Source organism: Hypanus sabinus, chromosome 9 (assembly GCF_030144855.1).
Source record: "Hypanus sabinus isolate sHypSab1 chromosome 9, sHypSab1.hap1, whole genome shotgun sequence".
Classification (NCBI taxonomy): domain Eukaryota; kingdom Metazoa; phylum Chordata; class Chondrichthyes; order Myliobatiformes; family Dasyatidae; genus Hypanus; species Hypanus sabinus.
In genome coordinates this window covers 12,190,644-12,216,262 of record NC_082714.1, presented here as the reverse complement: position 1 = coordinate 12,216,262, position 25,619 = coordinate 12,190,644, and the positions used below count along the sequence as shown (strand labels likewise).

At 43.0% G+C, this 25,619-nt stretch overlaps 1 protein-coding gene and 1 long non-coding RNA gene across 2 annotated transcripts in view; one reads left to right on the top strand and one right to left on the bottom strand.

Annotated features, from left to right (window-relative positions):
• Positions 1-17,894, top strand: part of LOC132398783 (uncharacterized) — a 29,373-nt gene extending 11,479 nt beyond the window's left edge. The window contains exons 2-3 of the long non-coding RNA XR_009513794.1: positions 15,866-15,925; positions 16,611-17,894. This is a non-coding gene — a long non-coding RNA (uncharacterized LOC132398783). The remainder of the gene's footprint in view (positions 1-15,865; positions 15,926-16,610) is intronic.
• Positions 1-25,619, bottom strand: part of LOC132399094 (ras-related protein Rab-26-like) — a 425,754-nt gene that overhangs the window by 47,226 nt on the left and 352,909 nt on the right. The gene's annotated exons all lie outside the window — the stretch shown is intronic.

Below are 25,619 nucleotides of genomic sequence, written 5' to 3'. Positions count from 1 at the left end.
CGTGGACGTGGAGAGGATGCTTCTTATAGTGGGGGAGTCTACAACCAGAGGGCACAGCCTCAGAGTAGAGGGACATCCACTTCAAACAGAGAAGAGGAAATGTGGTGAATCTGTGGAATCCATTATATAGTTATATTAGTGAGCAGGAGTACAGATGTACCTAATAAAGTGACCACTAAACGTATTAAAGGTGAAGATAGCAAATATTTAGAAGATTGAGGAATTGAGAGTTATGGGGAAAGGGCACAGATTTCTGCATAACAAGATCCCAGAAACCACAGCAAAGCAAAAGTTCCATGGGCCTAAGTTACATTTCACATTTAGTTCAGGCAAAAGGCTGGTGCAACAAAGCCATTCAGCCCTTCGCCAGAATGATGTGCAATGTTATAACATAGGCTTGTGCAACTTCACTTCCACAAAATAGCGTGTTTTATTGGATTTGGTTGATGTTTGGCCCCCCAGTTAGATTGATTCTCCTTAACCCTTTAATAACCTCTCCTGGCTACAAGTCAGTCGCCCTCAGTTATGGAAGTTGCAACCATCCCATGACACTTTTTTCTGCTTTCACCAATCACAAGACCAAAAGGGGTAGAATTAGGCCATTCATCCCATCGAGTCTGCTCTGCCATTCAATCATGGCAGATTTATTATTCCTCTTAACTCCATTCTCCTGCCATTTCCAGTAACTTTTGACACCCAGTCAACCTCCACTTTAAACATACACAATAACTTGGCCGGAAAGTCCCAGCAGAATCAGATTAGCTGCTCCTTAGTCTCAACGCTATTTGTGTGATCTTACTGTGCACGTATGGGTTGCTGCATCTGGCTGCAGCAGAAACGTGTGAGCTTCCTTCTCTTACTCAGAGACCAGGCCTGTCACCGTGTTCAGCGAGAGATAAGTATGGCTACAATATGTCCCCACCATCCCTCAATTCATAAGCATGGCCCTTGCCAATTCTGCACTCAGCGGTTGAAAGGCTGTTGGATTGATGGTCTTATCCTGTTATCTGAACAAGCCCAGTTGACAAAGCCATTCCTAAACCTCTTTCCTCATGGGCTTAATCCGTTGAAGACATTGTATACAGTGAGTGGCAAAGTAGACGAGTTTTAATTAAGACCCAAATTACATCAGGGAATGAGAAGCAGTTCCCTTGTTCCAAGTCGGCACATTTAATTATCCTTTTGTTAATCCATTTATGAAGTAAAATACTTTATTTTATAAAGTTAGCTTTGTTTTAGACAAATAACAGGGACTATAAACTTGTCGGGAAAACACAATCACACAAAAACCAGGAGGTAAAAATAAAGAAGGGCATTTTTATTTCAAAGATATAACTTGCAATGCTCTAAAACAACAAATAAAATCTGGAGGAACTGAGCAGGACGGGCAACATCTATGGAAATGAATAAACAGTTGACATTTCAGGGCAGGGTGAAGGGGGAAGAAGCCATACATTCCAGCACGGATGCAGAATCTCAGAGTCTCATCAACTGTTTCTTCCCTTCCATAGATGCTGCCTGATCTTCTGAGTTCCTCCAGCATTTTGTGTGTGTTACTCTGGATTTCCAGTATTTGCAGAACCTTTTGTGTTTATGGCTGGCATTAATACGGTGCCTTTATCAACCAATACTCTTCAACCTTTTACCTTTCTTATAATAAAGTTTTTGTGTTGCAAGTGCACTTAGTGGCCACTTTATTAGGGTCACCTGTACACCTGCTCGTTAATGCAAATATCTAATCAGCCAATCGTGGCAGCATCTCAATGTATAAAAGCATGCAGACTGGTCAATAGGTTCAGTTGTTGTTCAGGCCAAACATCAGAATGGGGAAGAGATGTGACCTAAGTGACTTTGACCACAGTGGTTGTTGGTGCCAGATGGGGTGGTTTGAGTAGCTCAAAAATTGCTGATCTCCTGGGATTTTCACACATAACAGTCTCCAGAGTTTACAGAGAATGGTGTGAACAACAAAATAAAAAAAAACAGGCATTCAGTGTGTGATAATAACATCTCTGAACACACATGTTAAATCTTGAAGAGGTTGGGCCACAGTAGAGAAGACCACACTGGGTTCCACTCCTGTATCTAATAAAGTGGCCGCAGAGTGTATACTTATATCTTAACACTAACGCTGAAATTCATCCCATCTTGCCTGTATAACATAGATAAGCACCATCAGTACTGGGAGGGAGAACCCCATGAAATCCAAAGATTAAGAATGCCACAGTTCCCTTTTGCACACGACTGCTTTCCAGAATGTTATTATTATGACAGAGAAAGAGGCCATTTGTCCCATTTATACTTGTAAGCTGTTATTTTGCATTGTGCTATTGTTTTACCTTGCTCTACCTCAGTGCATGTTTAATGATCTGATGTGTACAAAGAGTAAGCAAGTCTGGCGGAGTTGGGATGTTATGTTGAAGTTGTAAAAGATGTTGTTGAGGCCTAATTCGGAGTACTGTGTGTAGTTCTGGTCACCTACTGACAGGAAAGTTATCAATATGATTGAAAGAGTCCAGAGAAAGTTTACAAGGATGCTGCAGGACTTGAGGACTTGAGCAATTGGGAACATTGACTAAGTTAAGACTTTATTCCCTGGAGTGTAAGAGGATGAGAGATTTGATAGAGGTCTACAAAACTATGAGGGGTATAGAAAGGGTATATACAAGCAGGATTTTTCCACTGAGGTTGGGTGAGACTAGAACTAGGGGTCATGGGTCAATGGTGAAAGGTGAAATATTAAAGGGGAACATGTGGGGGGGGGGAATTTCTTCACTCAGAAAGTGGTGAGAGTTTGGAACAAGCTGCCGTGGAAGAGCTGGTTGTAGGTTTGATTACAATGTTTAAGAAAATATTGGGTAAGTACCTGGATGGGAGGGATATGGAGGACTATGGTCTGGGTGCAGGTCGATGGGACTAGACAGATTAATAGTTTGTCACAGACTAGATGGGCAGAAGGGCTTGTTTCTATGCTGTAGTGTTCTATGACTCTAGGTCAATCGTTTCACTGTAACTTGTGACGTGTGACAGTAATAAACCAATTCTTGTTCAGATGCATGCAAACTCCCAGCAGAACAATCCTATCAGGCTAAATCCTTTCCGTCGTTCATGCAGCTTTGCAGCTGATGCCTGTGAGGCCCTCTGTTGGTCAAGGTCAACCCCAGAGGCTGAGCCCCAGCTGACTGCCAAGCCAAGGCAGTACGATACGGACAGTAAGCTGTTGCCCAGGCAGCGGGATACCTTCCCCACACAGCTCATCAACCCAAAGGAATGCAGTGACTGATACAGCTTTGAACCAGCGGTGTCGCAGGAGCTGCCAGTCAGCATTGAACTCAATGTATCACTGCCTTAGGGACTCTAGCTCCAGATTATTCCTTCATGGTTTACTCCCGCAGCCCTCTCCCTGAGTGGGTACAGCCACAAGGCGTCGGTGGTTTGAGATCAGCTTTCCTCCTCCATGGCCGACAAGCCCCAACTACCTGAAGTGACTGGTCTTAAGGCACCAGTAACCCTCCTTTGCCCCTTCTGTCAGCAGCAATGATTCCACAAAGCATAGCAGCTAAGTCACATATGAAGGCCAGGAGTTGGACTTGGCTGTCAGAGGCTACTTGAGATGCACTCCACTGGGAACATTTAATAGGTAGTGGGGGCTTATCCCCACTACTCCCCAGGTATGACAGCCTTACAGAACCCGTGCTGTGGGAGTTCCCGTTTAATTCTTTTTATTCTCTACGTTCATGATTCCTGAGCACGAAAACACTGTAAGCACTCCCACCTATCCCACTGCCCCACTTACTCCTGGTACTCACTCTCTCTCACTTAGCCATCAGCTTCTCTTTCATCCTCCTGCTACCCCTTTCACTAGGTGTTACTGACAGTCACCTGCTTTATCTTCTCTGAAGAATAATGGAATAAGATACAATGATGCGTTAAGCATTATAAGTTTTTTTTTAAGTTTAGGATACAGCACGGTAACAAACTTTTCTGGCCCAAAAAGCCTACACTCATGCGACCTATTAACGTCTTTGGACTGTAGGAGGAAACCTGAGCACTCAGAGGAAATCCATGCAGTCTCAGTGAGAACGAACACACTCCTTATAGACAACAGCTGGAATTGAACCTGGGATGCTGGTGCTATAATAACGCTGCAGATGCTGAAATGCTAAGGGGAACCCAGAACAAGATATGCGGAAGGATACAAAAAGAGCTTTGACCAGCGACCAATCTGGACGTTGGAAGTTTTGAGAGGGGGATTTCACTCAGGTCCACTGCCCGAGGAGCTTATTGAGGTTTCAGTGAAGAGAGGCTTCAGTAGGAGAAAACAAAAGAAAAGGAAAGCACTAAGTTAATGTTTTTCTTTATATTTGGTCAGCCAGGACTGTGGAGATGTCAGGCAGGATAGTGAGATGCTCCTCTTGCGGGATGTGGGAAGGCAGGGAGACCTCCAGCGTCCCTGATGACTACAACAGTGAGAAGTGCATCCAGCTGCAACAGGTAAATCACTTTGGATACGGTCAGAGGGTTGACCTCACAGGGAGTCACAGTCATTGAGTAACTGGCATTGAACCTAGCCCTGCAACTCAGAAGGGAAGGGGGAAGAACAGGCACGCTGTGATGATAGGGTATACATTAACTAGAGGAATGGACAGGAGGTTCTGTGGGCAAGAACGAGATTCCCAGATGGTATGTTGCCTCCCGGGTTCCAGAATATCTCAGACTGAGACCTCAGCATTCTCAAGTGGGAGGGGTTACAGCCAGAAGTCGTGGTCTATGTAGTTACCAATGACCCGGGTTGGACGAGTGATGAGGTTCTGCACATGGAGTTCAGGGAGTTGGGTGCTATGTGAAAGGGCAGGACCTCCTGGGTTGTCATCTGAGGATTTCTACCTGTGCCACGTGCTGGTGAGGCCAGAAATAGGAAGATTATATAGTTTAATATGTGGTTAAAGAGTTAGTGTGGTGGGGGGGGGTCCTGTAACATTTTGCAGGGGGTTGGGACTCAGAGTGCCAGAACAGTTAGTGGAGAGGTTGTGGAGGCAGATGTTGGTGAGACCTCAGACAAATTTAGGAATCAAAAGACTGAGCATGGTGCGACTAACGTCCTGAGCTGAATACATTTCAATACAAGTACTGCAGTGGATGTAGTGTACCTGGACTTCCAGAAAGCTTTTGATAAAGTCCCACATAGGAGATTAGTGGGCAAAATTAGGGCACATGGTATTGAGGGCAGAGTACTGACATGGATTGAAAATTGGCTGGCTGACAGGAAACAAAGAGTAGTGATTAACGGGTCCCTTTCGGAATGGCAGGCTGTGACCAGTGGGGTACCGCAAGGTTCGGTGCTGGGACCGCAGCTGTTTACAATATACATTAATGACTTAGATGAAGGGATTAAAAGTAACATTAGCAAATTTGCTGATGACACAAAGCTGGGTGGCAGTGTGAAATGTCAGGAGGATGTTATGAGAATGCAGGGTGACTTGGACAGGTTGGCTGAGTGGGCAAATGTATGGCAGATGCAGTTTAATGTGGATAAATGTGAGGTTATCCAGTTTGATGGCAAGAAAAAGAAGGCAGATTACTATCTAAATGGAGACAAGTTAGGAAAAGGGGAAGTACAATGAGATCTAGGTGTTCTTGTACATCAGTCGATGAAAGCAAGCATGCAGGTACAGCAGGCGGTGAAGAAAACTAATGGCATGCTGGCCTTTATAACAAGAGGAATTGAGTATAGGAGTAAAGAGGTCCTTCTGCAGCTGTACAGGGCCCTGGTGAGACCCCACCTGGAGTATTGTGTGCAGTTTTGGTCTCCAAATTTGAGGAAGGACATTCTTGCTATTGAGGAAGTGCAGCGTAGGTTCACAAGGTTAATTCCCGGAATGGCAGGACTGTCATATGTTGAAAGATTGGAGCAACTGGGCTTGTATACACTGGAATTTAGAAGGATGAGAGGGGATCTGATTGGAACATATAAGATTATTAAGGGATTGGACACACTGGAGGCAGGAAGCATGTTCCCGCTGATGGGTGAGTCCAGAACTAGAGGCCACAGTTTAAGAATAAGGGGTTGGCCATTTAGAACAGAGATGCAGAAAAATTTTTTCACCCAGAGAGCGGTGGATATGTGGAATGCTCTGCCCCAGAAGGCAGTGGAGGCCAAGTCTCTGGATGCATTCAAGAGAGAGTTAGATAGAGCTCTTATAGATAGCGGGGTCAAGGGATATGGGGAGAGGGCAGGAACAGGGTACTGATTGTGTATGATCAGCCATGATCACAGTGAATGGCGGTGCTGGCTAGAAGGGCCGAATGGCCTACTCCTGCACCTACTGTCTATTGTATTGTAGGAAAGGCAGATAATGGTGCTGAAGATGAGGTAATGAGGTTTACAAATAGGTAATGGAGAGGCTGTTGATAGGGAAATTTGCAGTCAACAGGATGAGTTGCAATGTAAAAGGCGGGCAAAATCGAAAAGGGTGAATACAGGACTGGAGATGTTACACACCCTATCCTCATTATATGCGTCTTCAGACAATGTGGATTCACAGATATGCGTTATACCTATTTTTACCAACTTCTCCTTATAAGCGTCCAAAACTCACAGCTATGCGAGGCTGTTGGGACAAGAAGCACCGCTTTCCCGCCAATACAAGTCACGTGCGCGCGCCTCACAGTCTCACTCCTGCCAGTCACACATTGGTTTTGGCAGTGTGTGGATGTGCAATCTTGTGCTCTTAAACTTCTGTTGTAATTATCTACAGTGCTCTAGTGTAGCTTTCTCTGTGTTGTTTTTTTATTATTACATAGTTCAGTCTAGTTTTTTGTACTGTGTCATGTAACACCATGGTCCTGAAAAACGTTGTCTCATTTTTACTATGTACTATACCAGCAGTTAGGGTCAAAATGACAATAAAAATGACTTGACTTGACTTGACTTGATTTAACTATGCCTCCTAAGTGTCCTGTGTCAAGTCCTGGGCCATCAGCCAAGCAGCAGAGAACCACCTTAACACTTGAAAAAATGTTGGAAATTATAAACAGGGTGGCGTCAGGTGACGGTAACACAGCTCTGGGATGCTACTTCGGCCTGGGTGAGTCCACGATCAGAAACATTTAAAAAAATGCTGAGAAAATAAGAAGTGCAGTGATTGATTCATCACAGGTGTCTTCAAAGATTGTTACCAAAGTGCGTAACCCGATTATGACAAAAATGGAGAAAATGTTGAGTTTGTACACTGAGCATGATACAAAGGAAAAGACAACACTTAGTTCCGATCATCTTCATGTGAAAGCTTCGGAAATTTATGGTTGCCTTTGTTCAGAGGCTAGTGAGGAAGTGTCAAGTGATATTTTTGCTTTAATGCAAGTAGGGGATGGTTTTCTAAGTTTGTTAATTGTCACAGGCTTCACAGCTTAGCTGTGCGTGGTGAGCAAGCTAGTGCTGACCACGAAGCTGCTGAACACTACTCTGTGCAGTTGCGGGCTATGATAGCTGAGTTAGGCATCACACCAAAGCAAGTGTTTAATGCAGACGAGACCGGGCTTTATTGGAAATGTATGCTGAAATTCATTTACATAAGTAAGGATGAAAAGATTGCATCAGGTTTCAAGGCAGCAAAGGATAGGTTGACTCTGCTTATGTGTTCCAATGTGTTAACTTTCTATGATTTATTACATTGAATATCACCTTAAATTGATGAAATATAATACGAATGTTGCCTTCTGGTACTGCCTTTGTGTTGCATTGGTATGAAAATGTGAATAAATTACAGATAAAAAAAATTTAGGAAGCCCTCCAGAATGCATTCCTTTTTTCTCCATTAATTATTCACATTGTGTGTTTCCCATACTATGCGCCGACTGCAAGGAACGTATGTATCCCTCACATATAACAAGGATAGGGTGTATTTGAATCACACAGTATACTGAATAATATACTGTAACTCTTGTAACAGATGAGCATGTATGATGTTTTAGGCATCACCGAATCATGGCTGAAAGAAGATTATAGCTGGGAGCTTAATGTCCGAGGACACACATTGTAACAAAAGGGCAGGTAGGAAGGCAGAGGGGGCAGTGTTGCTCTGTTGGTAAAAAAAGAAATCAAATCTTTAGAAAGAGGTGTCGTAGCGGTGAAAGATGTTGAACCATTGTGGATAGAGCAAAGGAAATGCAAGGGTAAAAGGCTGATGGGAATTGAATACAGACCCCCAAACTTCAGTAAGGATGTGATCTACAAATAACAAAGGGGGGTAGAATATGCATGCCAAAACAGCAATGTTACAACAGTAATGGGGGATTTCTATATGCAGGTAGATTGGGAAAATCAGGTAAGTATTTTACATCAGTCTTCACTGTGGAAGACACTAGCAGTAAGGTGGAAGTTCCAGGTGTCGGGGGGCATGAAGTGTGTGAAGTTACTATTACTAGACAGAAGGTTCTTGGGAAACTGAAAAGTCTACAGGTGGGTAAGTCACCTGGACCATATGTTTCTGAAAGGGGTGACTGAAGAGATTGTGGATGATTAGTAATGATCTTTAAAGAATCACTAGATCCTGGAAAGTTTCTGGAAGACTTGACGAATCCAACTGTCACTCCACTCTTCAAGAAGAGGAGAGGCAGAAGAAAGGAAACTATAGGCCAGTTAGTCTGACCTCAATTGGAATCGATTATTAACGATGACGTCTCAGAGTACTTGAAGGTACATGATAAAATCTGCCGCAGTCAGCGTGGTATCTTCAAGGGGAAATCTTGCCTGACAAACCTGTTGGAATTCTGTGAAGAAATAACAAGCAGGGTAGACAAAGGAGAATCGGTTGATGTTGTGTACTTGGATTTTCAGAAGGCCTTTGACAAGGTGCCAAACATGAGACTACAAAACAAGTTACAAGCCATGGTTTTACAGGGAAGATTCTAACATGGATAAAATAATGGCTGATTGGCAGGAGTCAAAGACTGGGAATAAAGGGAGCCTTTCTGACTGGCTGCTGGTGACTGTGATGTTCCACAGGGGTCTTTGTTGGAACCAATTGTTTTTATGTCATATGTCAATGATTTGGACGATCGAATTGATGGCTTTGTTGCAAAGTTTGCAGATGGTATGAAGATAGGTAGAGGGGCAGGCAGTTTTGAAGAAGTAGTGAATTACAGAGGGACTTTGGCAGATTAGGAGAATGGGCAAAGAAATGGCAGATGGAATACAATGGCGGGAAGTGTATGTTCATACGCTTTAGTAGAAGAAATGAAAGGGCTGACTATTTTTTAAATGGAGAGAAAATATAAAAACTGAGGTGCAAAGGGACTTGGGAGTCCCTGTGTAGGATTTCCTAAAGGTTCATTTGCAAGTTGAGTCAATAGGAGGAAGGAAAATGCTATATTAGTATTCATTTCAAGAGGACTAGAATATAAAAGCAAGGATGTAATGTTGAGATTTTATAAAGCAATGGTGAGGCCTCTCTTGGAGTATTGTAAGCAATTTTGGGCCTCTTATATTAGAAAGGATGTGCTGAAACTGGAGAAATTGAAAGGATATTCATGAAAATGATTCCAGGATTGAATAGTTTGTCATATAAAGAGCTTTTGATGGCTCTGGGCCTGTATTCACTAGAATTCAGAAGAATGAGGAGTGAAATTATTGAAACCTATTGAATGATGAAAAGCCTTGATAGAGTGGATGTGGAGAGGATGTTTCCTATGATGGAGGAGTCTGAAACCAGAGGACACAACTTTAGAATAAAGGGGCATCTTTTTAGACTGAAGATGCACAAAATGGCCTAATTCTGCTCCTATATCTTAAGAACATAAAACATAGAATAGTACAGCACATTACAGGCCCTTCGGCCCACAATGTTGTGCCGACCCTCAAACCCTGCCTCCCATATAACCCCCCACCTTAAATTCCAACATATACCTGTCTAGTAGTCTCTTAAACTTCACTAGCGTATCTGACTCAGGCAGTGCATTCCACGCACCAATCACTCTCTGAGTAAAAAACCTTCCTCTAATATTCCCCTTACCTTAAAGCCATGTCCTCTTGTACTGAGCAGTGGTGCCCTGGGGAAGAGGCGCGGCTGTCCACTCTATCTATTCCTCTTAATATCTTGTACACCTCTATCACGTCTCCTCTCATCCTCCTTCTCTCCAAAGAGTAAAGCCCTACTAGGTCCCTTAATCTCTGATCATACTCCTTACTCTCTAAACCAGGCAGCATACTGGTAAATCTCCTCTGTACCCTTTCTAATGCTTCCACATCCTTCCTATAGTGAGGCGACCAGAACTGGACACAGTACTCCAAGTGTGGCCTAACCAGAGTGTTATAGTGCTGTACACACAAAATGCTGGTGGAATGCAGCAGGCCAGGCAGCATCTATAGGGAGAAACATTGTCGACGTTTTGGGCAGAGACCCTTAGGACTAGGAGCTGCATCATTTCATCACAACTGTTAAACTCTTTTCCTCAACTTATGAAAGCTAACTCCCCATAAGCTTTCTTAACTACCCGATCTACATGTGAGGCAACTTTCAGGGATCTGTGGACATGTACCCCCAGATCCCTCTGCTTCTCCACACTACCAAGTATCTTACGGTGTTACGACTCAGAAGGGAGGATGAGGAGATGGGGCTGCAGTCTCAAGGCCAACTGAGACCCACTCAAAAATAAAATGTTTTCTTTACTCAGGGGGTAGTGGAGCTCTCAAATCCTCAGCCCAGAGTCATGGTCCCTACTCAAGGCTAGGCTCTGCAGAGTTCTGGATACAAAGGGAATGAAAACTTTAAGGAACAGTCTAGACGGTGAGCTGGAGGTCACTTTGAGTCATTGTCCTACAACCTGGAAAAATGCTCTTCCGCTCATCTCCTCAACACAAACCAACATTCCCATTTAAGCTTGTCCCATTTGCCCATGTATGGCCGACGTCCCTCTACATCTGGCCTTCCTGATCTACTGCGTTCGTCCAGTGTTTTGTGTGCATCTTTCTATACTTTTCCTATCCATGTTCATGTCCAAGAGCCTGTTGAATGCTGTTTATGGACCTGCCTCAGGTTGTTCTATATAATGACCAAAAAGTTGCCCTTCAGCTTTTATTCCCCTCCCCCAATCTCTGTCCACCCCTAAATCTATGATATTTTCCCCTCTGAAAGGAAAGGAAGAAGGAAATAAACGAAAACTTGCAAACCCCCAGATGTTAATCTTCATTGCGTGCAACACTGGGACAACACATTTCTATGAGATTAGATCACCATTTTCCACAACCACACACTCAAACAGACAACCTTGGCTGCATAACTTTTCAACTTCAGATAAATCGCTTGCTGCCGAGATCCTGCCCTTTGAATGTAACCACATAACCTGAGCAGTGGCATCATTTAAAACACTTCATTCTAAAAAGACGGTGCGGCCCAAGGCTGTGTTTATTTCACACATCAGTATGCTAAGCCTGATACAAACACAGCACAGACAGTTGAACAGTGTTAATGGGACAAGCAGTATCTTCTGCTTGAATTCCAGCCAATTACAACCTCAGCTGGATTCATGGATAAGTGCTCGATTTGCAACTTGACTGTTAGGTTGCTCTTAATCACCTCTTTGATTTCCTTAAAATATAAAATCAGACCATTCAACCCATCGAGTCTATGCTGGTTGTCACAGACCAGCACATCTGTGGATATGAACTTCCCACTATTCAAGACTGCGACAGGTGCATAAACAGGGCCCAAAGGATCATTGGGGACCTGAGTCACCCCAACCACAAACTATTCCAACTGCTACCGTCCGGGAAACGGTACCGCAGCCTGGACCAACAGGCTCTACAGCAGAATCCTCCACCAGGCCATCAGACTGATACAATTGTATTTCTATGTTATATTGATTGTCCTGATGTACATACTATACAAGTATGTACAAGTATGTATGACGTACGTTACTATAAATTGCACATTACACATTCAGATGGAGACACAACGTAAAGATTTGTACTCCCCGCTTATGTGAAGGATGTAAGAAATAAAGTCAATTCAATCCCATCCTCGCGAATTCAACTTTCAGCCCAGCAGCCTCCACATCCATCACACCCATACTTCGTCAGTTCTGACAGCAACAACAGGAGCCCCCTCCCCGTGAGGAGTCTAGTAGTGGTTACATAATTGCTGGAAATCCCCAGCGCCCGCACTGGGAAATGGAACCAGCCACTTTGACAGATGGTAAAGCTGGAGTGGGAGGTTATTATCTCCCCTTAGGAAAACGGTGGTCAGCCATAATCTTGATAAATGTTTGAGCAGGCTCTAGCAATGAATGGAGTATCCCTGTTCCTTTTTTTCTATGTTTCCATGACAAAGCTGGGTTTCAGCACCTAAGTTACAGAGAAAGGTTGAACAAGTTAGGTCTTTATTCTTTGGAGCGTAGAAGGTTGAGGGGGAACTTGATAGAGGTATTTAAAATTATGAGGGGGATAGATAGAGTTGACATGGATAGGCTTTTTCCATTGAGAGTAGGGGAGATTCAAACTAGAGGACGAGTTGAGAGTTAGGGGGCAAAAGTTTAGGGGTAACTTCTTTACTCAGAGAGTGGTAGCTGTGTGGAACGAGCTTCCTGTAGAAGTGGTAGAAGCAGGTTCGATTTTGTCATTTAAAATAAAAATTGATATGGACAGGAAAGGAATGGAGGGTTATGGGCTGAGTGCAGGTCGATGGGACTAGGTGAGAGTAAGCGTTCAGCACGGACTAGAAGGGCCGAGATGGCCTGTTTCCGTGCTATAATTGTTATATCGTAATATGGTTATAAAGATTAGCTTAGGTAGAAATGGAATTGGCTTATTACTGTCACATGTACTAAGATACAGTGAAAAGTTTGTCCTGCATACTGTTCATGCCGATCAATTCACTACACAATGCAATGAAGTAGAACAATAACAGAGTGCAGAATAAAGTGTAACAATTAAAAATAAAGTGCAGTGCAGGTAGACAATAATGTGCAATATCATAACGAGGGAGAATGTGAAGTCAGGAGTCCATCTTGTATTAGGGAGCCATTCAGTAGTCTTATAACAGTGGGGAAGATTCTGTCCTTGAGCCTGGTGGTAACAGCTTTCAGGCTCTCATAAGTTCTGCCTGATGGGAGAGGGGAGAAGATTGAATGGAGAGGGTGGGGTCTTTGACTACGCTGGCTGCTTTTACTGAGGCAGCAAAAAAATTCGACAGGGTTCACAGAGGGGAGGCTGGTTTCCATGGCGTGCTGAGGTATGTCCACAACCCTCTGCAGTTTTTTGTGGTCACGTACAGAGCTGGTGCCATACCAGCCCGTGATGAATCCTGGTAGAATACTTTCTATGGAACATTGATAAAAATCGTTAACCAGGACAATGCCAAGCGTCTTTAGCTTCCTGAGGAATTAAAGATGTTGGTGAGCTTACTCGGCCATGACATCTACAAGAGGTTTGTTCCAGCCTGCACACGCAACCCTATTATACGTAGGCCCATTGACTCCAATCTCTCCAGCTACTGAAAGCAGCCAGAGATAAAGATTAGCCTTATTTGACTCATGCAAAGTATATTAAAACATACAGTGAAGCACGTCATTTGCTCAACTCAAACATGGAGGATTGTAATGGGAACAGCACGCAAGCATCACCTTGCTTCTGGACCAACGCAGCATTCCCACTACTTTCAACCTACTAACCTTAACTGTATGACTTTGGAATATGGGAGGAAACTGGAGCACCAGGAGGAAACTCACACGCAGAACACCCAAACACCTCAGAGAGCGATGGTAACTGAACCCTGCCATGACAGTGTAAAGCAATCGCATCATTAAACAGATATTCTGCTAAATAACAGCATTAATACATTATACTCTGCATTGTTATGGACCATCTTCATTATGTGTCATGTCGTATGACTTGGGCGATCGCGGTCTTTCCAAGACCATGACTGCTCTCGGCAAATTTCTCTACAAAATAGGTTTGCCATTGCCTTCTTTTGGGCAATGCCTTTTCCAGGTGGGTGACCTCAGCATTTCAGCAATACTCTTCAGAGATTGTCTGCCTGGTGACAGTGGTCACTTAACCAGGACTTGTGATCTGCACCGGCTGCTCACACGACCATCCACCGCCGGCTCCCTTGGATTCACGTGACCCTGATCAGGGGGTCGGGGGAGGGGGGGGGGTTGCTGAGCAGGTACTACACCTTGCCCAAGATGACCTACAGGAGGGAAGGAGCGCCTTCCACCTCCTTTATTCGGGACATATCTTCCCCTGCCACCCTTCTGAAATTGAACCAGATCTTAAAAATAGAGTACCATGTTACTGAAAGTAGATAAATAATGGGGCAAGCATCACTGTTTCCTTGCAATTCATCATACTTGGGGAATGATAATTTTAAGGTGTCCTTCTGCTATTGTCACTGGAGCTTTGTTCTGGAGCTTCTGACATGTCTGATTTAATTACTGTCTTGTAGCTCACGGTTATCCCCTGGATAATCTCTGTTCTGCTTTGGTCTCCTGCAACACAGGACCTGTTAGCAAAATAACACAATATTTTTCCCTCTTGTCTTGTTTTTTTTTAAATCCCACAGTACATAACTGCTGACTTAGTCAAGAAAAACAGACTCTGTTAGTTCAGCCACCACTTTCTAGAGTCTTATTTTATCATCCCAGGAGCTTATTTAGATTTGTAACTCCACATAACAAATAACATCAGACAGCACTGCACAGTTAAACATCAATTATTTAAAAACAAAATATAATAATCAAATGAATCAAATACATACATTTAAAATGCTATTGATTTTATAATCCACCTCAGCAAGTTTGCCGATCAATGTTTGGATTCCACTCAGTTAATCATTTTCAGTCTAGCTAAATAGCTAATTAATACAATCCATGAATTATCGTGAGGAAGAAGGTGTCTGATTCAGAAGCTCCAGATGAATTTCCAATTCAGGAGCAGGAACCAAGGAGCGAAGAGAAATGTGTGTCATTTCTGCAAATAAAGCGCTAAAAGACCCCACGGTGAAGGTCAGACACCGCCGTGCAGAGTAAATAGAGGGGATCAGAACCAGGAAAAGAGAGTTGAATATTGGTGCGTGACCAAGAACAAGACTTGTAGTTCTGGAAGGCCCTTAGCAATGTCAGAAGCCCTCACAACCCATGGAGTACATTTGTAGTCACTTTTCTAATGTATGTAATAAAGCAACCAACTCATAGAAAGGATGTTTTATACGCTGCAGGTCTTTCATCTGTTGATCTTTTGTCACTCTCTATTTATCTAGACTCAGAGGACCATTGGGCTAATCTGCTCTCCCACATAGAGGAGAAGTAAAGGACTCTTGGTCTCCCAAACTACTTCTTTGTGGCCTTTACATTGTATGTGTCTACCCGCACTGCACTTTCGTAACTGTGACCCTATATTCTGAATTCTGTTTTTGTTCTTCCTTTGTAACACCTCAGTGTACTTACGTACAGAATAATCTGCCTGGATGCGTGCATGAAAAAGCTTTGCCCTGTATCCCAGTCCACTTAGTAGCAGAATCACTCGAGTCCAGAATGATGTTTTCCTAAGGTGTTGTCTATTGGTGGGTCCTCAGCTGGCTGTGGAGGCCAATCTGGGATCCACATATTCTGCTGCAGTGTGGGCAAGAGGAAGTGGCGGCTGTGGCTGGTGGTTGGGTCTTTGCTTTGTTCAGTCTCTCCTTTCGCAGCCGTCGCTTGTTCTCTGTGGCACATCAGAGGCTGTTCTCATGTAGAGCAGCTCCTTCTTGAACAGATTTCCTCCAGGTGCACCGATCGAGTTCGACGTCCTCCCAGTTTTCAGATGTAATGCTTAATTTCTTCAGGCTGATGTTGATGTCTTCTTTGAAGTGTCTCCTTCTCCCACCAGGGGCTCACTGACCTGCCGTCAACAAGGAGTAAAGGATCTGTTTGGGGAGACGCAAGTTAGGTATGTGACCTATCCATCGGCATTGATGTTGCATTATCATGGCGGCTTCCCCCAGTACGCTGGTGTTTAATGTCCTTCCTTCCGGCTGATCCTCAAAATCCTTGGTTCTTTGGTGGTATTGTCCCAGGGCTTTCAAGTGTCCATGATTCAGCTCCAGGAGACAACAATAAAGCAATTATCAAGAGAAATCAGACCGGATAATCTGATCCTTTTCAATGGCTGATATACAGTACTGTGTAAGAGTCTTAGGCATGAATATGTACAGTTCTGTAGTTAGTGTGCCTAAGATTTTTGCTCAGTACTGTATTTGTCAGTGGGAGCGGACAGCAAGTTAGTAAATCTGTTGGGAGCAAAGGATGTTGGGAATGGTGAGGGTGGGGTGCTGCGGGCGCGGTGTGGGATGGGTGGCTGAGAAAGGCTGCCACAAGTGGGGCTGTGTGGGTGCAGCACACCCAGTCCTGAGACACCAGGCAAGGTCATTTGATCCCAAACAATTGGTTTATTGATTGTTACAAATTGTCTCTCGGGTGCTTCCCACTCTCTCTCCTCTCTCTTCCCCTTTTCCCAACCATGATTCCCCTCTCCCTGTCCCCCTTCCCACTCTCAGTCCACAACAGAGACCCATATCAGAATCAGATTTGTCATCACTCACTTATGTCATGCAATTTGTTTTTTTTTGTGGCAGCAATACATAAAATTACTTCAGCACCGTGGGAAAGACTTGGGCACCTTCGCTATATACAGCATATGTGCTTAAGACTTCTGCCCAGTACTGTATATGGAGAAAGAACTCTTATTCTAGAGTTGCAGTCATTCCAAGGAGCTGTGAACATCGCAAGTCACCACTCACCACCCACCAGCTTCCAGCTTTCCAGCTGCATCACCATCTGGTACAGGAAATGCAAGGCATCCGACTACAAGATTCTAAAAGGAATTGCAAGGACTGCAGAGAGGATCATCGGCGTCTCTCTTCCGCCCATCTGAGATACTTACCAGGAATGCAGCCTGCATGGGCCCTTAGCGATCCCTCCCATCTGTCTCACAATCTCTTTGGACCTCTGCCATCAGCAGGAGGTACCTCAGCATTAGGGCAAGGACTGTTAGAACGGGAAGTAGCTTCTTCCCCAGGCCGTAAAACGACAGAATTCACTGGAGTATTATCACATATGAAACACTAGTAAAGTTATACTGTTTACTTCTTAACTTGTGTCATAACGTTAAAAAATGTCAAACATCTGGATTATATTTTATTATTAGTTCACATTTGTGGTAATATTACTTTATGAGTTGTGTATGAGTTATATGCACTGTGTTGTGCATCTTGGTCCAGAGGAACATTGTGTCAATTGGCAGTATACATGTCTATGGTTGAGTAACAATAAACTTGAACTTGAATTTTAACTCAAACTTCTGCGTGCTTTTTCTCCTCGCCCCCACCATTAACATCAGCTAAGCTAGTGACTGCCATTTCCCCCCAAAAATTACACCCTCTTCGCCTCCTCCTTCTTACATAGTAACATATAGAAACTTCTTCTTCAAGTTCCCGTGATTATTTCAATGGCACCCTAATCATAACAGAAATCAACTTGCCTTCAAGCTAGCTTTTGACGGGGGCAGTTAATTGAGGTTCAAGTTCAAGTTCAGTTTAAGTTTATTGTCATCTGACGGAACATATATACTATCAAACAAAGCAACATTACTCCAGACCACAGTACAACCACAACACTGTCCACAAAACTAAATATTACCCACAAATAATTTAATAAAATACATGCATGTGAAGTGTTTGTCACGGGTAAACAGTAAACAGTACAGTAAAGAATAAACAGCTCGAGGCAGGGTCTCACAGCCTTCCGCTGTCTGTAGGAGCTCGTACATTTCCCTCATGACAGCACGGACTTCTGGGTACTCTGGTTTCTGCCCACATTCCAAAGGTGTATGGGTCATGATTATAAGTTAAGGGCTTGGCCATTTGGCACTGGAAGTGTGGCAGCTCTTGTGGGCTGCCATCAGAACAGTCCTCAGACTGTGTTGGTTGTTGATGCAAACAGCACATTTCACTGTATTTTTCAATGTTTCAATGCACATGTGGCAGACAAAGTTATCTCGTTTAAAGCATTTATGGAAACTTGCTAATCTGAAGGAAATTACAACAAAAGATTCAGTCTGAGTGCTGGAATAGCAACTGGGAAGAACATTTGACATTTTGGGTTAATTTTTTACCATTAGTTCCTTTATATTCATATAAGGGATTTGGATAACGTTCAACCTGTGTTGCCCATCAAGCATTATCCTTGAGAAGGTGGGGGTGAGCCATTCAATAAACTGCTTTATACACTTTATTAAGTCCACCTGCATATCTGTTCATAAGTGCAAATATCTAATCAGCCAACCGCGTGACAGAAACTCAATGTATAAAAGTATGCAGACACAATCAAGAGGTTCAGTTGTTCAGACCAAACATCAGAATGGGGAAAGGAATGTGATTTAATTGACATTGACCATGGAATGATTGTTGGTGCCAGATGGGGTGGTTTGAGTATCTCAGAAACTGCTAATCTCCTGGGATTTTCACGCACAACAGTCTCTACAGTTTAGAGAATGATTAAAAAATCCAGTAAACAGCAGTTCTGTGGGTGAAAAAAGCTTTATTAATTACAGAGGTCAGAGGAGAATAACCAGTCTGACTCAATCTGACAGGAAGGCAACATTAACTCAAATAACCATTTGTTACAACTGTGGTGGCATTGCTGAATGGACAACACATCAAACATTGAGCAGCAGAAGACCACACTGGATTCTAATCCTGTATCTGATAAAATGGCCACTGAGTGCATATCAACAGATTCTTGGATTCTGTGCTGGAATAGCAACCGGGAAGAACATTTGATATTTTGGTTTGATTTTTTTTCTCATTAGAATTTTATATTTATTGAAGGGATTGGATAAAGTCCAACATAATTCATTGAAAATGGTAGCAAAGAGTCATAAAGAAAGCTTTTGGCACATTGGGCTTCATGAATCAAAGTACTGGGTACAGGAAAGATAGGATGTTATGCTGAAGTCGTACAAGATGTTGGTGACGCCTAATTTGCAGTGTTGTGTACCATTTTGGTCACCTACCTACACAAAAAATGTAAATAAGATCGAAAGAGTACAGAGAAAATTTACAAGGATGTTGGGACTGGAGGACCTGAATTATAAGAAAAGATTGAATAGGGTAGGATTATATTCCTTGAAATGCAGCAGACTGAGAGGAGATTTGATAGAGGTATACAAAATTATGAGGTCTATAGATAGGGTAAACACAAACAGGCTTTTTCCAGAGGTTGGGTGGGACTACAACTAGAGGTCATGGGTTAAGGGTGAAAGGTTTAAGAGGATCATGGTAAACTTCTTCACTCAGAGGGTTGTGAGAGTATGCAATCAGCTGCCAGTGCAAGAGGTGCATATGAGCTCGATTTCAATGTTTAAGAGAAGTTTGAATAGACAAATAGATAGTAGGGGTATGGAGGGCTATGGTCGAGGTGTAAGCCGATGGGAGTAGGCAGTTTAATTGGTTTGGCACAGACTAGATGGACTGAAGGGCCTGTTTCTGTGCTGTACTTTTCTATGACTCCATGTGTTGCCCATCATTAATTGACCTTTGAAGATGGGGAGGGGATGAGCCATCCAATTCCTTCTGGATTCCTCAGGAACAGTTATCACCCCTCAACCATCAGGCTCTTGAACCAGAGGGGACAACTTCACTCAACTTCACTTGCTGCATCACCGAAATGCTCTCACAACCAACAGACTCACTTTCAAGGACTTTACATCTCATGTTCTCAGCACTTATTGCTTATTTATTTATTAATATATATATATATTTCCTTTTTTGTAGTTGCAGTTTGCTGTCTTTTGCAAACTGGTTGAACACCCAAGTTGGTGTAGTCTTTCACTGATTCTGTTATGGCTATTACCCTATTATGCATTGAGTATGCCCACAAGAAAATGAATCTCACTGTGGTATCTGATGACATGGAGTGTATGTGGTAATAAATTTACTTTGAATTTCAAACTTTGATTAGCTGCCGCTACAGTCCCCAGTATTCCTGATACAAAAGGGTGGCCCATTCCAGAGTCAACCACTTCCATGGGTCAGGAGACACTGGTAAGTCATTCACTAACACCCTTTCACAAAGGGTGCTAGAGAATGAGACTGGATTTTGCAACAATACAGCTGGGATACTATTACTAGTTCCAGATTCATTGAACTGAATTAAGACCCAGCTTCCATGCTGGCATTTGTACTTCTAACTGTGGATATTTAGTTCGATGGGACAGCACATCTGTTAGAGCTCCCAGCTCCCAGAATTCAGCAATCCATGTTCGATCCTGACCTGGACTGCTGTCTATGGGGAGTTCGCACTTTCTTCTTCTTGCTACCTGAACTTCCAACCTCATCCCAAAGATATGTGCATGTATGGGTTAATTCACTGCTATACATTGCTCTCAAAGTATTAGAGATGTAGTATCTGGAAGGGCTGGGAGGGGGTGGGAAAATGGGAAAATAAGACAGAATTAGTGTTAATGGTACCTAATCGTCAACAAGTACTTATAATAATTACTATTATTATAACTCAATTCTAGAACAATTTTCATACAGATGATATAATTCAAAGTGCTTTACAACGGGATAAAAGTACAAACATAAAAATAAAATTAAAAAAAATAAAAATAAACATGAAAAAACAAGACAAAAAGATGTTAGTTAAAAGCAAGGTTAAATAAACAGATTTTGAGCTGGTGTCTAAAAGCATCATCCCTTATAGTTTTAAGTATTGAATTCCATAGTTTAGGAGCACAGTTCAAAAAAGCTGTCCTGCCAATTATCTTTTGAGGGAGATTGTTTATATTTAAGAGACCGGAGGAGTTTAGGAAATCTGATTTGGTTGGATGTTGGTTCTGTCTCAATGCTGCATGATTTTGGACTCTAAATTACCAATCCAGTACTTTAGAAATACACACAAAATGCTGGAGGAACTCAGCAAGTCAGGTAACATGTATGGAAATTGACGTTGTGGGCTGAGACCCTTCTTTGGGATTATGCTAGAGCATAGGTGTCAAATTCGGATATCCGCGCGTCATATCCGGCCCGCGAGATCATTTTATATAGATCTATTATTTTAATTATTAATGGCCCGGTGATATGAAGCCTATGATTGTAAGTTAATACCAATCATAAAAATAATGCTTGCTCAGCAGTCTTCTTCATAAGAAACGGAATTTGTGAAGTGAAACACTTTGTAGTTATAGCAGAGACTGAGACACATGAGAACAGGCTGAAAAAATGGAGGCAATGAAAGCTGCGTTCACACGCGTCCGACTGATCCGGCCCGCATGAAGCTGCATTTTGCCCAATCCGGCCCGTGACCTAAAATGAGTTTGACACCCCTGTCTAGAGCACCCAGTAAATTGGTATATTGTGTCTGATGTGTTTCTGATGATTTTTGTGATATTAGTATTAAAGCACTTTTGTTTTGGTACACCACACATTCATTTTATGCAAAAGGGACTTCGAAATAATTAAAATCATTTTAATATCTCATCCCCATTGTGTGCAAACTAAAGACAGTGCTGATCTACAAAGATTCTTGAAAAAACATTTAACTGAAATAAGTCATTAACCTCAAGGCTTGTTTGCAGGATAAGTAAATACCATAAGGTTAAGCGACACACACAAAATGTTGGTGGAACTCAGCAGGCCAAACAACATCTATGGAAAAGAGTAAACAGTCAATGTTTCAGGCCAAGATCCTTCAACAGGACTGGAAAAGATGAGAAGTTAGAACAAGAATTGGGGGGGGGGGTGGAGGAGGCAAGGAAGAACTACAATGTGGTAGGTGATAGGTGAAATTGGGAGGGGGAGGGGTGAAGTAAAGAGCTGGGTAGTTGATAGGTGGAAGAGATAAAAAGCTGGAGAAGCGGGAATCTGATAGGAGAGGGCAGAAGACCATAGAAGAAAGGGAAGTGGTGGACAAGCAAGGAGACAAGGTGAGAGAGTGAAACCCACCACAGATTGGGAGACCTACGGTCCCAAGCACCTACGGTCCATCTGCCAGCAAAAGCAGAATCTTCCGGTGGCCACCCATTCCAATTCTACTTCCCATTCCCATTCCGACGTGTGAATCCCTGGCTTCCTCTACCATTGTGATGAGTCCACACTCAGGTTGGAGGAACAACACCTTATATTCCGTCTGGGTAACCTCCAACCTGATGGAATGAATATTGATTTCTCGAACTTCCAGTAAATGTCCCCCCACCACCTTCAGCATTCTCATTCCCATTTCCCTCTCTCCCACCTTATCTCCTTACCTGCCCAACACCTCCCTCCTCCCACTTCTCTTTCTACCCTCTCCTATCAGATTCTCCCTTCTCCAGTCGTTTATCTCTTTCACCTATCAACTTCCCAGTTCTTTCCTTCAACGCTTCCCCTCCCGGTTTCACCAATCACTTGCACCTTGTATTTCTTCCTGCCCTCCTCCTACCTTCTTGCTCAGACTTCTCATCTTTCTTTACAGCACGAAAAGTCGACTGTTTACTCTTTTCCCTAGATGCCGCCTGGCCTGCTGAGTTTCTCCAGCATTTTGCGTGTGTTGGTTAAAAGGACTGGCTAGATTAGGTTGATTTCTTCTGAACATGAAAAGCCGATAGGAGGTTAAATTGGTGAGCAACTTCAAAGTTCTATGTTTAAAGCAAATTTCTTATACATATGTCACCATACACTACCCTGAGATTCCTCTTCTTGCAAGCCTTGACAGTAGAACAAAGAAATATAACAGAATCAGTAAAAAAAACTATACTGACTCCAGTGAATTGGACGGAACTATTTCCACTATCAAAAGTGGAGGAATGCATTCAAAGAAAATGGCGAAAGAATTGGGGCAGGGTGAGAGGGTAAGGGAGATTAGAAAAATATCTTTCATTCAGTTGTGGGTGAGGGGCGGGGTCTGGAACTTGCTTCCTGAAAGAAAGGTGGAGACAGAAACCCACATCACGGTAAACTATTTGGATGTGTGTTTGTAGAGCTGTGACTTGTGGGTCTCTGGCCTGGGTGCCTGACGCTAGGATTAAGCTGCGGAAGTCTAATTCAGCAATTTCTGGCATTGCACATCTGAGATGCAATTAACACCGAGGCTTCTGACTAGCACTGCAAAAACAGACCAATTATTTCCATTAATTCATGGTGTTTAAGTGCTTATTCATCTTGTAAGAGCTTCTTACAGTTGCCAACTAGACCAAGAGACCTTAAGACATTCGGCCCATCGACTGCTCCAACCATCCCATCATGGCTAATCAATTTTCCCTCTGAATTCTGTTCTTTTGCTTTCTCCCCCTTAACCTTTGACACCCTTACTAATCAAGAACCTATCAATCTCCACTTTAAATATAAAATCGTAAGATCTTAAGACATAGCAATGAATTCCACAGATTTATGACACTCTGACTAAAGAAATTCCTCCTCATTTCCATTTTAGTGGGATATTCTTCTATTCTGAGGCTGTGTCCTCTGGTCATAGACTCTCCCACTGTTGGAAACATCCTCTCAATTCTATCTAGGCCAGGGGTTCCCAAACTACTTTATGCCATAGACCCCTACCATTAACCAAGGGGTCAGTGGACCCCAGCTTGAGAGCCCTTGATCTAGGGCTTTCAACATTCAGTAGGTTTCAGTGAGATACCTCCTCAATATAGAATTGTCACGACAGCAAATGCCATATCATTGCACGAAGGTACAGCACAGACACAGGCCATTCAGCCCAACTGATCTCCCAGTGTTCACACTTTCCTTCAACCTTCTCTCAAGACCCATCACCGCGATCTAAACATCTGTACTCCACTATTTCTTTGTAAGCTACTTAGATCACATTTCTTCCCTTCTTGATAGAGTGGATGTGCAGGGGAGGACACAGCCTACGGTGGAGGACACAGCCTCAGAATAATGGGGCATCCTTTTATAAATGAGGTGAGGAGGAATTTCATTAGCCAGAGTGTGGTGAATCTGCGGAATGCATTGCCACAGGCAGCAGTGGAGGCCAAATTCTTACATATATTAAAAGCATAGAGTGAAACATTTTTGATTGATCAGGGCATTAAAGATTACGGGGGGGGGGACGCAAGGCAGGAGATTGGGGCTGAGAGGAAAAAATGGATCAGCCATGATGAAATGGAGGAACAGACTCGATGGGCCAAATGGCTTAATTCTGCTCCTGTATCTTAAGGGCTTATTCTCACATTTGGCCTGAACAACAGCTGAATCTTTTGACCATGTCTGCATGTTTTTATGCATTGTGTTATTGCAACATAATTGGCTGATTAGATACTTGCATAAACAAGCAGGTGTACAGGTCTACCTAATAAAGTGGCCACTGAGTGTATATCGTACAGATTGTCCTGGAAGCTTTGAAAAACATTCTTTACTTATGGCCAGCACTGCATCATTTCTTTGGTGTTAAAATTGTTCTTTCATGCCACCTTAGCAATTATAATAGTATTGAGTGACCTTTAAGAAAACAGCTTGTATTAGACCATAAGGTGATGAGGGGTAGCCTACCGCCTTTGACAGAGTGTAGGTCCTGCCAATTTTCAAATGTTTTAATGTGAACTATGATCTGTTAACATTCTGAAGCACACTGGGACATCTTCTGCAGTATTCAAACTGCTATGTAAATGAAAGTTGATATTAAAATTTCCTTGGCCTCTCTTAACAATCTGAAGTTCATCCACGAGGTTCATATGATTGTGAAAGGTCTTGGGTGGTGGGGTGGAGATACTTCTCTCCCAAAGGAGGTGCAAGGTGCTCATTCTCTTTGCTAGCCTGCCACTTACTCTTGGGCAAGGTAACTTCCTGATCAGGGTCATGTGAAGCCATGGGAGCTGCCGGTGCAGATCACACGTCCTGGTTATGCAGCCACTGACGCCAGGCAGACAGTCTCTGAAGAGAATAGATAATGGCTGGGGTCACCTGTCTTGTAAAGACACTGCCCAGGAGAAGACAATGACTCTGTAGAAAAGTTTGCCAAGAACAATCATGGTCATGGGACCTTGATTGCCTACGTCATATTACATAATGAGAAAGCTTATGAGTGAATGTGCAGAGGTTATTTCCTCTCTTGGGTGAATCTCAGAACGGTACAGCCTAAAAATCTACTTTTGGCTAAAGTTCAAAGAGAAAACATCATTTCCCAGCCTCTGAAGCATTAGATCTAACACTGCAAGATCTTAGACACAAGACCACAGAGAAAACTTACAAGGATGTGATGTGACTTCAGTTATAGACAAAAATTGAATCGGTTAGGACTTCTTTACATGCCTGGAGCATAGGAGACTGGGAGATTTGACAGAGGTATACAAAATTATGCGGGGTATATAGATAAGGTTTTTTCCACTGAGGTTGAGTGAGACTAGAACTAGAAGCCATTGCTTCAGGGTGGAAAGCAAAATATTTAACAGAAACCTGAAGGGGAATTTCTTCATTCAGAAGATGATGAGAGTGGGGAAAAGCTGCCAGTGGAAGTGGTGGATATGGGTTCAAATTTAACACTTAGATAGATAGTTACTTTATTGATCCCAAAGAAAATTTCAGCATCACAGTAGCAGTGCAAGTGCACAGATATACAAATGTGAGAAGAGAAGAAAGAACGAATAAAAA